The sequence below is a fragment of the Sus scrofa genome, chromosome 10, assembly GCF_054392235.1.
Source record: "Sus scrofa isolate SSC_HxYL_T2T_F1_AM1 chromosome 10, Sscrofa_HxYL_maternal_Yorkshire_Landrace_v2.0, whole genome shotgun sequence".
In the NCBI taxonomy this organism is placed as follows: Eukaryota; Metazoa; Chordata; class Mammalia; order Artiodactyla; family Suidae; genus Sus; species Sus scrofa.
This window is the reverse complement of record NC_139392.1, coordinates 45,821,637-45,833,572: the sequence shown is the minus strand read 5'-3', so window position 1 is coordinate 45,833,572 and position 11,936 is coordinate 45,821,637. Positions and strand designations below refer to the sequence as shown.

The 11,936-nt window shown below is 45.1% G+C and overlaps 1 pseudogene; it reads right to left on the bottom strand.

Annotated features, from left to right (window-relative positions):
* Positions 1 to 3,715: 3,715 nt before the first annotated feature.
* On the bottom strand, positions 3,716 to 4,161 carry LOC146399350 (large ribosomal subunit protein uL15 pseudogene; annotated as a pseudogene).
* Between the last annotated feature and the right edge of the window lie 7,775 nt (positions 4,162 to 11,936).

The window sequence follows — 11,936 nt, the reverse complement described above, 5'->3', positions numbered from 1 at the left end:
ACCTTTGTGAGAACACGGACTGTGGTGGTGCCCTCTGTTTGCCCTCCAGCTTGCTGGCCCCCTCCACTAGTGTGTGCAGGATGCAAGAGCTGGAGGACGGTATCCAGAGGCATGTGTTGCACAGTGGGAGAAGAGGGGGGCATGACCCAGAAGCGGATGGTGCCCTTGTCATGTCACTCAAGGGGAAGGAAGGAAGGCAAGAGATGCTGGGGGGGGGGAGCGTGGATGGCATCCAATGGACCCGGGTCGGGAGGTCCTGCTGTTCCTTCCCTGGCCTGCTCCTCACCCTGTGCCTTCTCCTCCCCCACAAATCTGGCTGCTACCCACATTCTTCTCTGGTGAACCCCCTCACTCACTGTGTAGTGCTTGCCTGCACTCTGGCATTTCCCTTCCACCTGACCTTCCTGCTGTGTCCCCGAAGGTAGGTCCGAGGGTTGATCCAGGGTTTTTTGGGGGGCCATGACCTGTCACCTGAGTGCCTCTGGCTCATGGGGCCCAACTGCCTGAGGCATGTTCGGCCCACCGTGGGATGGGCTTTGCCTCTGGCTGCCAGCTCTGGACCAGGTTTTCTCCCAGTTGTTGGTCCTCTGTGCCTCCACTCCACTGCTCTGATCCTGCTGCCACTTTCCCCAGGGGGCTCTCTCCCTGTGCCCTCCAAGCCTCGGGTCTCTTCTCCGTTTGGCTTTCTCTCTCCCTATCTCCATCCCCATCACCCATGTTTTGGTCCCTGGCCCTGCTTGTGCCCCATGGTTTCCCGTCATAGCCTCCCTTCCAGCATCTGGTTTTGTGGACTTGGTGAGATTGCCATCAGGCGACTATCACCCATGCTCCTTATGTTCTTTTATCTGCTTGAGGAAAGAAGGCATTTTCACACAAAATCAGACATCTCCATATGTGAGAACACATTTTGAGTGTGTTTAAGCTCCTGAACCCTGCTGTAAACTAGCAGTGCACACAGGGCATATGGAACTGGTTAGGCTCACTTGCCCTTAGTATAACAGAGGCATAGGTGGGAAAAAGGCAAGGATTGGTTTCTGAGGCATACCACCATTTGGTTTGGTGTGTGTTCACTGAGTACAATAGACTTCACAACTAGGAAGCTTGCAGTGTCTTGTTTTGTGGAGTTGGTGATATTGCCATCAGGCCATTTATCTTCTATCTGGCTTCATGCTACTTTTCCCCTCTTGTTGAAAGGAAGATACCTCCTACCATATCAGATTTCTCCATAGAGGAGAAGACTTTTTGAGTGGGTTTTAATCTACTGAAGCCCCCTGAAACAAGCAGTGCACAAAGGGCTTTGGCATTTTTGAGGCTCATTTTCCCTTGGCATAACACTGGCCTAGGCGGGAATAGGGGAAGGGTTCCTTTTGGAACAAAACCACCACTCAGGCTCATGTGTGTTCACAGAGGACAATGTACTTTGCAAGTAGGAAGCTTCAAGCATCCTGTTTTGTGGAGTTGGGGACATGGCCATCAGGAGAATATCTCCCTAACTCTCTGGGTGCTACTTTTCCATGCCTGTGAAGAAGTCGTTTTCCTACCAAAACAGACTCCTCTGTAATTGAGAATGCATTTTGAGTGAGTTTTAAGCTACTGAAGCCCCCTGCATACAAGCAGTGCTCACAGTTCTCTTGGCAGTTGTTGGACTCATTTGTCCTTTTTATAGCATAAGTCTACGTGGGAAAAATGCAAGGCTTAGTTTCCAAAGCAAACCACAATTGTCACAGATGTTCGTTCACTGAGCACAATATACTTTGCACATAGGAAGCTTCCAGTGTCTTGTTTTGTGGAGTTCATAATATTGCCATTAGACAATTATCACCCTAGCTCGCTAGGTGCTGCTTTTCCCAGCTTGTAGAAAAGAAGGCATCTTCATCCCATATCTGACCTCTCCACAATGGAGAATGCTTTCTCAGTGGGTTTGAAGCTACTGAGCCCCCCTGTAAAGAAGCAGTGCCCACAGAGCTTTTTTAAGTGGTGGTGCTTATTCGCCGTTGGTATAACACAGGTCACAGGTCTTGTGGGAAAAAGTCAAGAGTTGGTTTCCAAAGCAAACCACCATTGGGGTTGCTGTTTGTTCACTGAGTATAATATATTTTGCAAGGAAGAAGCTTCTTATTATATGTAGTTGGTGAGATTGCATCAGGGGATTATTACCCTAGCTTGCTAGGTGCTGCTTTTCTCCACTTGTGAAAAGAAGGCATTGTCATAACTAGTGAAACTTCTGCACACAATATAACATGATTTGAGTGTGTTTTAAGATAATGAATCCTCCTGCAAACAAGCAGTGCTCCTGGGGCATTTGACACTCTTGCTGTTCAGTTGCCCTTGGTATTACAAAGTTCTAAGGGGGGGGGGGAAGCAAGGGTTGCTTTCCAAAGCAAACCACCATTGGGGCTGATGTGTGTTTACTGAGGACAATGTACTTCATAAGTCAGAAGCTTCCAGCTTCTTGTTTTGCGGAGTTGTGAGATTGCTATCAGGCAATTATCACCCTGGCTCAGTAGGTTCTGCTTTTCTCTGCATGTGACAGAAGGCATTTTTTGCACAAAACCTCCATATGTGAGAAAGTGTTCTGTGTGGGTTTAAGCTACTGAGGCCCCAGGTAAACAAGCAGTGCACACGGGATATTTGACAGTGTTGGGGCTCATTTGTCCTTGGTAAACCAGAGGCCTAGGTGGGAAAAAGGCAAGGTTTGCTTTCTGAAGCAAACCATCACTGGGGCTGGTGTTCATTCACAGAGTACAATATACTTTACAAGTGGGAATCTTTGAGCCTCCTGTTTTGCGAAGTTGGGAGCATTACCATCAGGAGATTATCTGCCTGGCTCGCTAGGGGCTGCTTTTCCCTGCTTGTGAAAAGAAGGCAATTTCATACCAAATCAAATTCTCCATATCTGAGAATGTGTTTGAGTAGGTTTTAAGCTACTGAATCCCACTGCATCCAAGCAGTGCTCACAGTTCATTTGGCAGTGTTTGGTCTCATTCACCTTTGGTATAACACAGGCCTTGATGGGAAAAATCGAGGCTGTGTCTCCTAAGCACACCACCATTGGGGCTGATGTTTGTTCACTGAGTACAATATACTTTGCAAGTAAGATGCTTCTGGCATTTGGATTTGTGGACTTGTTGAGGCTGCCATCAGGAGAATATCACCCAGGCTCTCTATGTTCTCCTTTATCTCTGCTTGATAAAAGAAGGCAGTTTCATAACAAAGCAGACTTCTCCATAAATGAGAACAGGTTTTGAGTGTGTGTTAAGCTACTGAAACCCCCTGTAAGCAAGTAGTGCACATAGGGCATTTGTCAGTGGTGAGGCTGATTTGCCATTGGCATAACACAGTTCTAAGTGGGAAAAAGGTGAGGGTCAATTTCCAAAGTAAACAACCATTATGACTGCTGTTTGTTCACTGAGTACAATATACTTTGCACGTAGGAAGCTTCTAGTATTTGGTTTTGTGGTGTTGGTGAGATTGCGATCAGGAGATTATCACATGGTTTCACTAGGTTCTGCTTTTCTCTGCTTGTGAAAAGAAGGCTTTTTCATACCAAATCAGACTTCTCCATAAATGAGAACACATTCTGAGAGAGTTTTATACTACTGAAGCCCCTCTTCCTCCTCCCCCTCCTATTCTTCCCTCCCTCCTCCTGCCCACTCTCCTCCTCCTCTTTTTTTTTCCACTTGTTAACATTTAATGAATTTCACACCATGTGGTTTCAAGCTACAAGGACACAGGACTCACTCACACCCATAATCTTATCCTTAGCTCTTCTGCTGAAGGATTTGACCTTCAGGACGACACCCTGCTTTGGGAGTTTTCCCTTTCCTAGAACTTTGTAGTAGCCTGATGGTACACCATCAGTGATAGGGGCAGCTCCACTCTTGTTCTTTGCAGCATTTACCCATGTCTGCTTATTGACCAAGGTCCACAATGTGTCACGGTTGACAGCTCACAAAAGCTCTGGTTCCTCTCTAAGTGGTACTGCCTCATACCAACTTTCCCAAGGTATCCAGAGTGATTTTTGTTGAGGTTGAACCTTCAGCAATACATACCTCCAGCATTACCCCAGACTCCTGGGTGTTTCTGGTGTTTGCTGATGCAGCCATGGCCATGGTTCATGTGGCCCCCAAGTTTCCAAGTCTTCCTTCATCTGGATGGCATGTCACTGGCTTCAACAAAAGAGGAGGGCTGATTTCTTAATGGTGCTGGTAATCTGAAAAGGTCCTGGAACAGCCAACCTCTGGGTTCCTGTAAAGTGTAGTAAAAGATGGCCTCACTGTTCATCCAAATTTCATCCCTCTATCACTACCTGCAGCTGAAAACATCCTTATAAATGGATATTCATAGTATTTACCTGTCCTGTCTCCCTTGACACAGTGAGAAATGGAACTTCCTCACACTTTAAATAAGGCATATTGTAGAGTAGTCCAAAAAATGCATGGGATTCACCTCCACCTGATGGTTAAAGACACAGGTTTTGGAATACACCTGTGCTGGGCTCAAAGCCCCACTCAGCTGTGCAACTGAGACTCTACCTATGAAATAGAGGGGGGAGAGTCACATTGCTTTCTCTAGAGAAAGTGGTCTCCTCCAGCACATGGTGCTTTCATTTCATTTCATTTCTTTCATTCTTTCTTTCTCTTTCTTTCTTTCTTTCTTTCTTTCTTCCTTCCTTCCTTTCTTTCTTTCTTTCTTTCTTTCTTTCTTTCTTTCTTTCTTTCTTTCTTTCTTTCTTTCTTTCCTTCTTTCTTTCTTTCATGTCAGCTAGGGTTTGCATCATAGAAAACCACAGACTTGGTGGTTTAACAACACAAATGTATTTTCTTACATTGGAGGCTGCAAGCCCAAGATCAAGGTTGGTTTCTGGTGAGACCTTTGTCCTCAGCTTGTAGATGCGGCCTTTTTGCTGTGTCCTCACATGGCCTTTTCTCTGTACATTCAAGGGAAGGAAGAGATCTCTGGTGTATCTTTCTCTTCTTATAAAGACATCAGTCTTATTTCATTAGGGCCCAACACTTATTTTTTTCTTTTTACGGTCACACTTGTGGCCTATGAAAATTCCCAGGTTGAATCAGAGCTGCAGCTGCCAGCCTATGCCACAGCCACAGCAACACCAGATCCGAGTGTCATCTTCAACCTACACAACAGCTTGTGGCAACCCAGATCCTTAACCCACTGGTGGGGCCAAGGACTGAACCCATGTCCTCATGGATACAAGTCAGGTTTGTTTCACTGAGCCACAATGGGAATTTCAGGACTCCACCCTTATGACTTCAAGTCCTTATGGGCCCTGTCTCCTAATGGTCATGTTGGGTGTGACCCACATGTGTAATTTTTTTTTGCTTTTTTATGTCCATACCCATGCCATATGAAGGTTCCCAGACTAGGAATAGAATCAGATCTTCAGTTGCTGGCATACACCATAACCACAGCAATTCCAGATGCAAATATCATCTGTGACCTACACCACAGCTCATGGCAACGCCAGATCCTTAACCCATTGGGCAAGGCCAGGGATTGAAACTGTATCCTTATAGATACTAGTCAGGTTCATTGCCACTGAGGCATGACACATATAAATCCATAATTGTAAATTTTCTATTAGCTTTCTTTAAAATGCAAAAACAAACAAAAAGCAAAAAGGTAAAATTAATTTTCACAATATATCTTATTTAACTAAATATATCTAACATCTCATTTAACACATCATTGATACAAAATTTAATTCAATATTATACTTTTTTCATACTAAGTCTTTGAAATCAGGTGTGTCTTTTACACTTAGGGGACATCTCAGCCCAGACCAGCTACATCTCAATTGCCCAGGAGCCTCATGTGCCAGTGGCTACTGTATTGGGCTATACACACCAACAGACAGCTTTTCAGGGAGTTGCCTGGTGGCCTCTCAGTTAAGGATTCAGCATTGCCACTGGTGTGGCGTAGGTTCCATCCCTGGCCTAGGAGCTTGTGCACTCCATAAAAGAAGAGAGAGTTTGAAAGAATGACCTCCAGTTCCTTCCCCTTCTATCTACTCAAAAAAATTGTTTTAATAAAACTTGTAAAATTAATGAACAGGCATTTCACATATGTGATACAAAAGTTTAGTGGGTGCAAAATTATATACAGTGTAGGAGTTCCATCATGGCTCAGTGGAAGTGAATCTGACTAGTATCCATGAGGGTTCACGTTCAATCCCTGGCCATGTTCAGTGGGTTAAGGATCTGGTTTTGCCATGAGCTCTGGTGTAGTTCACAGATGCAGCTCAGATCTGGCATTGCTGTGGCTAGGGCATGGGCCAGCAGCTACAGTTCTGATTCAACCCCTAGGCTGGGAACTTCCAAATGCCTTGGGTTCAGCCCTCTAAAAGACAAAAAATATCTATACAGTGAAAAGTAAATCTCACCTTCTCCTCTGTCTTTCGAAACGAAGTTTCCAGCCCCAGAGGCAGCCACAGTTAATAGATTCTGATTCCCTTGCCCCTTTCCATGGATGTTCTAAACTCTAAAACAGATATTAACATACATATCCATACCCACATGTGTCTACATAAATGCATAAATATATGCATTTATTATTTTTTACTCTTTTTTCTACACAAACATGAGCATTCTCTGTGCACTGTTTGTGCCTTGATCTTTTTCACTTAACACTAATCATGCAGCTTACTAGTTGCATAACACTAGGTGAGTTACTAAATCTCTCTGTGCCTCAGTTTCCTCCTCTGAGAAGCGGAGGGGCCTATACCAAAACACTCCAGAAGGTTATTAAGAGGATTATGTAAAGAAGCACTTAGGACTTAGATTAGGAGTTCCCATTGTGGATCAGTGTGTTAAGAATGCAACATAGTGTCTGTGGGGATGCAAGGTGTGATCCCTGGCTTCACTCAGTGGGTTTAGGATCTGGCACTGTCATGAGTCATGGCATAAGTTGCAGATGATGCTCAGATCCAGTGTTGCCATGCTGTGGTATAAACTACAACTGCAACTCCAATTCTACCCTCAGCCTGGGAACTTCCATATGCTGCAGGTGCAGCCTTAAAAAAGAAAAAAGAAAAGACTTAGAATAATTCCTGGCACAATCAATAAATATTTGCCTTTTTTTTTTTTTAGGAGCCAGAGAGTAGTCCATTTCATGGGTCTAGTCTAAATGATGGCAGCTGGCCCCATTCATGGACTTTTAGTTGCTTTTCTCCTCAATATCTTTCTCTAACAAGGAATGCCTCAGTGAGTAATCTTGTACATATGTCATTGCTTGATGTGCAGACACACTGGAGGTTCCTTCCCAGAACTGGAATTTTTGGTCTGGGAGTTGCAGCATGTGCATGGTGCGTTTCATGGCTGAATTATCTTCCTGGAAGAGCCCAACATTGTCAGTTGCACCTGTGGTGTGGGAGTGGTTCCTTTTCCCTGACAGTGAACCTCAAATTTGTTTTTCCTCTGCCAGTGTGATAGCAGGAGACACCACAGGCTCAAGGTTGCCATTTGTCTTCCTCTGGTGGTGAGGCTGGGCATATTTTCGTATGTCTAAGGGCTTTTCAAGGAACCTTTGCTCATTTTTCTCTTGGATTATTGGACTCAGCCTCTTTGGACCTTGTCTCCCCCACAGGCCTTGGGGACCTCTCTCTGCACACCACCTGGATGCCTTTCCCCCCACACCATTCCTGGAAGTAATTGGACTTCCTTTATGATGTCATCTTGAGATACAATTTCAATCTCATCTGGTTCAGTTTTCACAAGGAATAACATATGTCCTCAGGCAAATCTCAGGGTATCTCCAGGGCAGGGCATGGGCTTCTTTGTCCTGTGAATGTCTGGCTCTGGGCCTTGATGAATACTTCTCAAATTTAATTTAGTAAGTGAAAATCAGTGGCCTGTAGTTATAGAAAAAAGAACATCATGCACCCAACATCTGATTTTTTGAATTGTTCAAATTATTTTTACTCCATCATTAAAATTACAAATTGATTAGCCCTTATTTTCAAATGACTAAAAGTAACTATTAAAACTATTGGGTTTTTATTATTAAATTATCAAAAATTTAAGCACCTTAAGAGCAAAGAGAGATACTATCTCCCCAGAAAGAACTATTTTTTTTTGGGGGGAGCCAAACCCACGACATGCACAAGTTCCCAGGTCTGGGATGGATCCCACACCCATGCCACAGAAGTGACCCAAGCCACTGCAGTGATAATGCCAGATCCTTAGTCACTGTGCCACAAGGGAACTCCCAAAGAGGACTTCTTTAAATGGCTTGTGGAGGTCCCATTGTGGCACAGCAGAAATGAATCTGATTAGATTCCATGAGGATGAGGGCATTGCTCAGTGGGTTAAGGATATGGTGCTACTGAGAGCTGTGGTAAGGGCACAGAGACATCTTGAATCCTGCATTGCTGTGTCTGTGGTATAGGCTGGCAGCTGTAGCTCCAATTCAATCCCTAGCCTGGGAACGTCCATATGCTCTGGGTGCAGCACAAAAAAAAACAAAACAAAACAAAAAAAAAGGCTTGTAAAACACCTTTCAATATTTTACCGAGGGGAGGACAAGATGGCGGAGGAGTAGGGGGACACACTCGCCCTCTCCCACAAACACAACAAAAAAAGCACATCTACAGAATAAATGACTCGCACAGAACAGCAACCAATCACTGGCAGAGGAACCTAAACTCCAATAACGCTAAGAAGTTCGTGATATTACTGGGCAGAACGGGAGCAAAGAGGAGAGTGAGAGAAGGTGAATGCAAGCGGGACGGGTGCTCCCGAAAGGGAACTGAGGAGGAGAAAGGGATTCTGCCCTGGAAAGTCACCTACTCGGGGGAAAGATCAAATGAACCAGAGGAATCTCCAGATGCAGAGAAGAGTGTAGCAGTAAGTTGGAGTACTGAAAGGCTGATCAAGAACCGAACGGACCATCTGAACTACGGGCACAGTCACCAAAAATTGAGACGCCTGGGTGGGGGCTGGCATCAAGACCTCAGCTCTGAAGGTTAGTACCAGAGAAAGGACTGGGGGTGTGGGGCGATGTGGAGACTGCTTGGGAGGTCTAGAAACCGGTCTGTCAAGTTTGACGGGGCAGAGACTGCCTGGGAGACTGGAAAACAAAGCTGTTGCAGAGGAAGGGAGCAATATTCTAGGGGTGGGGAAGTGGAACGACACATCAGAGGGAACCTGGGAGAAGAGCCTGGCCTGTGCCCGTGCTAGGGAGGGGAGAGAAGAAGGGGTGGGTCCCCATAGAATACTCCCCACGCCACAGCAAGCTTACAGGCCCGCTAGCTAGCTGAAAGCTGTGCTTCCCAGTGCATCCACTCCCCCCCACCCCCACCACCCCCTACATTCTCGCCAGACCTGGGGCTGCCTGCCATCCGGGAGGGCTGGCCTCAAAAATTGTCTGAAACCTACCACCACAGGGGCTGTCCCTTCACAGGCCTGCTTGCCCCTTGGAGGGTCTACACTTTCGCACAGCAGCACCAAACACCACCAGCCCCCGAGAAAAGGCCTGCAGCCCAGAAAAGCTAGAAGAAACCTAGCCAGGCCGTGAATAGATCTGCCTAATTCTCCGACGGTTTTTCTGATTCGGGCTGCCCTGGGGAGGAGCCTCTTGGGTTTTCAGTGGCCCTGCTACCTGCCCAAGCCCCCAGGGGGTGCCAAGCCCTAGCAGATCAGCTGCATAGGACTGCTAGCTCCAGGCAGGACCCCCTGCAGCCCAGAAAAATGGCAACAAGCCTGGCTGAGCCATGAAAAGATCTCACATGATCTTTCTGAGTTGGACTGCCCTGGGGAGGAGCCTCTTGGGTTTCCAACGGCCCTGCTACACGCCCAAGACCCCAGGGGGTGCCCTACTCCCGCAGAATAGCTGCTTAGCACCACCAGCCCCCTGGAGGACCCCCTGCAGCCCAGAAAAGCTGCAACAAGCTTGGCCAGACTGTGAAAAGTTCCGCCTACATTTGCAGGCTGTCCTTCTGAGTTGGGCTGCCCTAGGGAAGAGCCTCTTAGGTTCTCAGTGACCCAGATAGCTGCTCCAGCCCCCAGGAGGTGCTGCACTCCTGAGGAACAGCTGCCCCACACGGCCAACGCCCTGCAAGATCCCCACAGCCTAAAAACACCAGAGCAAGCTCTGCATGACCAAGTGAAATCTGCTACCATCGTGATGTGGACCTTCCAGTCCTGTCTGCCCTCAGGAAGTCCTCCTTTGCTTCAAAGAAACCCTGTTAGCCCCATCAACACTCCAGAAAAGCCACACTGCCTCAAAAAAGATTGACCAACAATGCCAGCAATCAGGAAATATTCCACGGCAGTGACAAGGCAAACACTGCCCAGTCAAGGAGAGTACAACTCCCTCAGGAGAAAGAAAACAACAAGCAAGAAGAAGAAGCTGAGAAACCACCCCCAGTCAAACCAACAGGAGAACTCACCTAAAACAGTCAACAATGAAACAGATCTCTGCAGTCTGACAGACCTGGAGTTCAAAAGAGAAATACTGAAAATACTGAAGGAATTAAGAGAAGATAGGAACAGTAATGCATATACCCTCAGAAAGGAACTAGAAAATATAAGGCGGAGCCAAGAAAAACTAGAACATTCATTTGCAGAGATGCAAACCGAACTAAGGGCAGTAAAAACCAGAATGAATAATGCATAAGAACGAATCAGTGATATGGAAGATAGAATAATGGAAACCACTCAATCCGGTCAACAGACAGAAAACCGAATCAAAAAACTGGGAAGCAATATAAGGGACCTATGGGATAATATAAAGTGGGCCAATCTACGCATAATAGGAATTCCAGAAGGAGTAGAAAAAGATAAGGGGATGGAAAATATATTTGAAGCAATTATCGCTGGAAACTTCCCCAATCTAAAGGATACTGGGTTCAAGATACAAGAAGCACAGACGGCCCCAAACAAACTGAACCCAAACAGACCCACACCAAGACACATCATAATAAAAATGGCAAAAGTTAGTGATAAAGAGAGGATCCTAAAGACAGCAAGAGAAAAGCAGAATGCTACCTACAAGGGAACCCCTATAAGATTATCAGCTGATTTCTCTACAGAAACAGGAGGGAATGGCAAGAGATATTTAAAGTGCTCAAAGGAAAAAATATGCAACCTAGAATACTCTATCCAGCAAGAATATCACTTAAAATAGAAGGGGAAATAAAAATTTTTTTCCAACAAACAAAAACTTAAAGAATACAGCAACACAAAACCCAGGTTAAAGGAAATATTGAAAGGGCTTCTCTAAACCAAAAAGAAAGGAAGGAAAGGGAAGAAAAAAGAAAAGAGAAAAAAAAGAAGAAGAGGAAGAACTAGGACTGAGGAAACCGCAATCAGAGAGCAGTCACTCAAATAAGCCAGCATACAGATTTAATCATGAACATGCTTCAAACAAAATAAAACTAAAAAGAAAGAAATAAAAAAGAGTCATCAAAACCATAAACTGTGGGCAAGGCATGTTAGGAAATAAATAACCCTTTTTGTTTGTTTGTTTGTATGTTTCTCTTCTTAATTTTAATAGAGTAATGAAGTGTTTGAACTTACAGGGCAATCAGGCTAAAACACACAATTATGGGAAGGGGTTAGCATACTTAAAAAACAGGGCAACCACAAGCCAAAACCAAATATTGCATTTGCAAAAAATGAAAAAAAGTACACTCAAGCAGATAAAAACAGGAGACCATCCAACCAAAAAAAAAAAAAAAAAAGGAAGGAAGAATGGAGAACCATAGAATCAACAGGAACACGAGGATCAAATGGCAATAAATAATCATCTATCAATTATCACCTTAAATGTCAATGCACTGAATGCCCCAATCAAAAGACACAGACTGGCTGAGTGGATAAAAAGGCAAAAATCTTCAATAGTCTGCCTACAAGAAACTCACCTTAGGACAAAGGATACATATAGATTGAAAGTGAAAGCGTGGGGAAAAATATTTC